This window comes from Rhagoletis zephyria, unplaced genomic scaffold, assembly GCF_001687245.7.
Source record: "Rhagoletis zephyria isolate East Lansing unplaced genomic scaffold, Rhagoletis_zephyria_1.1 Rzeph_scaffold_11993, whole genome shotgun sequence".
Classification (NCBI taxonomy): domain Eukaryota; kingdom Metazoa; phylum Arthropoda; class Insecta; order Diptera; family Tephritidae; genus Rhagoletis; species Rhagoletis zephyria.
The window spans coordinates 13,852-18,088 of NW_016169067.1; positions in this window are offsets into that span (position 1 = coordinate 13,852).

A 4,237-nucleotide genomic window follows, 5' to 3' on the forward strand; every position below is an offset into this window, starting at 1 on the left:
TGAATTTGGTATGCCCGCGAAACTAATACGACTGTGTAAAATGCCGTTGAGCAATACCACCAGCTCCGTCAGAATAGGGAANGGAATTTGGTATGCCCGCGAAACTAATACGGCTGTGTAAAATGCCGTTGAGCAATACCACCAGCTCCGTCAGAATAGGGAAATACCTCTCCGAGCCGTTTGATACCAAACGAGGTTTCAGACAAGGGGAGACCCCCTTTCGTGTGATTTCTTTAATCTTATGTTGGAGAAGATAATAAGAGCCGCAGAACTGAACCGCTCAGGCACAATACTTTATAAGAGCGTACAATTGCTGGCGTATGCCGACGACATCGATATTATCGGTAAAAACAAGGGCTACGTCTGTTCTGCCTTCTCGGGATTGGATAGAGAAGCAAAGCGAATGGGTCTGGTGGTGAACGAGGACAAAACGAAGTATCTCCTGTCAGCACACAAACAGTCAGAGCATACGCGTCTTGGCACCCACGTCACTGTTGACAGTTACAAGTTTGAAAAAGTAGACGACTTCGTTTATTTGGGAACCACCAGCATTAACACCGATAATGTCAGCCTTGAAATCCCACGGAGAATCACTCTTGCCAACAAGTGCTACTTTGGGCTGAGTAGGCAATTGAGAAGTAAAGTCCTCTCTCGTCGTACAAAGATCACACTCTATAAGTCACTCATCATGCCTGTGCTGGTGTATGGCGCGGAAGCATGGACAATGAAAGCATCTGATGAGGCGGCTCTTGGAGTTTTCGAGAGAAAGATTCTGCGAAAGATTTACGGACCTTTACGCGTTGGTGATGGCGAATATCGCAGACGATTTAACGATGANAAAATATTCAACGCTGGCCGCGATGCTGGTAACAGAGGAAGAGGAAGGCCTCCTCTGCGTTGGAAAGACCAGGTGGAGAAGGACTTGGCTTCACTTGGCATTTCCAATTGGCGTCAGTTAACACAGAAGAGAAATGACTGGCGAGCTGTTTTGGAATCGGCCAAAATCGCTTAGGCGGTTACAGCGCCAATAAAGAAGAAGAAGAATGCCAGAATTCATAAATCTCATGAAATAAGAGATACGGTGGATAAAAATGGATGCTTACCGAAATTTTTGACAGCATACTCTACTATGTTAAAACGCATAGAAAGGCATTTCCGAAGGTAAAATTCCATACCCAAACTTAATAGTTTCGATTTAATGAAACCTTTTTCAGTTTCAATGAAACTTTATTCAATTATAGCACTTTCAGTTTAAGTGAAACTTTTTTCAAATTAAATGAAATCATTTTCAAACAAAGCGAGACCTTTTCAAATTAAATGAAACCTTTTTCAGGTTAAGCGAAACCATTTTCAAATTAAATGAAACCTTTTTCAAATAAAGCGAAACCTTTTTCAAATGAGATGAAACTTCCTTTTAAGAATGTTTCATTTAATTTGAAAAAGGTTTCATTTAATTTGAATAAAGTTTCATTGGACTTTAAATTGCCAAAGTTTTTTTATATATAGCATTTTCAGTTTAAATGAAACCATTTTCACTTTAAGCGAAACCTTTTTCAAATGAAATGAAACCTTTTTCATGTTAAGCGAAACCTTTGTTTGTTAACACAATGTTCAGTATACATTTGCTTTTTTTAGTTCCTGGAAGCAATTTGGCATACCTTACCAAAAGTTTTTGAAATACAACCCCAAACTATTATTGACCGACCACTGTTTGCCTTACATGATGCGCTTAGGCTTAATTTGGGTCTTTGATCCAATACCATGCCCGGCCATCTGATTGAAAGCGATTAATTTAGTCTTGTCAGACCAACTAACCTTCAATTAAATCTTAAAAATGTGTTTTCTATTGCATTCTGTAAGGGCTAACATATCCCAATATGCAACGGTCCGGTTTTCGTGCAATCCGGCAAAATGATACCACTCTCGCACATGTATTTTGATAAAAAGGGTTTTTTCTTCTTTTATTATGCCTTTGCGTTCAATTTGACAACTCTTCGCCTCGCTGTCTACTAATTTGCATTAAATTTTAATACCTTAAGCGCTTCTGTAATAGTGGCTGCAGCGCTACTTGCTACTAAGTTCACAAGATATCGGGCCGTAATATTTTTTGGCAGACTTACTTTGTTTATGTTATGTTATTTATGTTTCCTGACTAACCATATTATTTACTGGTAATCACTTCTTGAATAAATTACAATACAGAAAAAAGTCATCTGACTTCCTAGTAAAAGATAACTGTAAAATGCAGAAGTGAGAGTGAGTGCAAAACTGTAACATTGGCCTTACTTTACTTTTTTGCCTGCTGGCTTTATTATTGTTGTTGGATTGACTTCAAATCTTTATGAAAGAGGGAGTAGGGGTGTACCAATAAGAATATACAACAAAAGTATGAAAGTCGTTAGAAGTTGGAAAGATAGCGGTGGCTGAAATAAAGTGTTACACCATGTTACAGTTTTGCTCGTCACTGTAGTTATACCCAACCGAGCGCAGTTAGGTTGCCTTTTAATTAGATGTCTCATTTAGGTCTCTTCTTTTGGATTTTTTTGTAGGTTTTTTATTTGTTGAGTTTTTGTTTTCAAAACGTTTTTCTTTTTACCATGATCCTCCTCTATCATGGCAAAAAGTTTGAATTCTAGGACAGAAGAGATTTTTTTTAATTTCAAAGTATCTTTTGCAACTGGTATAAATGTATGAAACTGAAGTTACCTACTATTGTTAAGGCTTTTTCGAATCCTTTTTTCAGGGTATTAACAGCTATTTCATAACTCTTCTTACTACTAAAAATACCTCTGTGTCCTTACAAAAACTTTTCGCCCAAGTAAAAAAAAAATCGTTAGCGTTAGAATAACGTTGCAAACTAGCTATTCTTGCATTTCTTTTTATATTGGCTCCTACGCCATCACATCCTCCCTTCCCATGCGCTGTAGCTGTAGCTGAAAGTTTCCCAAAAGCTATTTCAGATATTTGTCTATAATGCTGCATTAAAAAAGAAATTAGATTTGAAACTTTATAGCACACATTTATAATTAGGATAAAACCGCCCCATTTATTTTTATAAAAAAGTTCCAAAAACCGGCATTTTGTTTTTAATAAGTATTAAGAAGTTTTTTAAACTTAAATTCTTTGGAATAGTTTTTAGTTTATTCTGTGAAAATTTCAAATCGATCGATACACCAACGTCTGAGATATTTAAATAGTAATTTTGTAAAAATTTCCTATCACAGTATGATGTTTTAATTCGTTCAAACGAACGGAGTCGATGTGACGCGACGAAGCGTGGCGACTGGTATAGCCCGCTATAAAACGCTTTATAGCTCGGAAAAATCAAAAAAGTCCCTTTATTTTATTAATGATTTATATGTAAAAAGACCTGATCTCTCGATTGAAAGGACTTAAAACAATATTAAAAATGACCATAATTGAGAAAAATTACAAATAAAATTTCGTTGCGAATTTTCACCGTGAAAATGAATTATTTTTCCCATTTTCTGTCTGCTTTTCAGCTATTCGAAAACAAGCTTGTTTTGCACCGTTCAGCGCGCTTGGGACATTTGACGTGAATCGCCTCATATCTCTCTCTCATATGTACTTAGGTATGTATATCATATATATATGTATCTAGTTTAGTTGAAAGTACGTTTTGCTCGTAGCTCTTCATCGCTCCACTACATTCCTGTCCTTAGTTTTATTCAGATACCACAAATGTATGTTTTCTTCGAAAATACTCAAGTACTACCAGTAGAGTACTCTACTGTCAAATATCTTTTACTCGCAGTAGTTGCGGAGGGCAAAGTAAATACTCTACGCTCCTGCTATTGATCGGTAGTTTACGTACGCTTGCAGAAACTGGTTTATGCTTACTCACACTTGACCCGAACGATGAGAGTAAAGGAGGAAAAGTATTTGCGCGGCGATCGGATGTCTTGTGAAGCCGTTTAAATGGAATTGCGCTGGAGTTTATTGTTTAAGTTAAAAGAAAATAATTAGACAATTGTTATGCAAATGCCAAATTTTACATTCCGCTTAAGCGAGTGAGTGAGAAGGGAGAGTGTTTGTACCTTATTTCCCTCTTCTCCCTTAAGAAAAAAATTGTTGACAGCTTTGAATTCGTGTAGCAACAGTAAAAATATGTAATTTTCAACGCTTGACTTTGAGTTCGCACTTTTTTTCAATTTAGCCGAAAAGAGCTGCGCATGAAGGCAAATTATGGACAAGTAAATTTTATTTGATTTTGTTA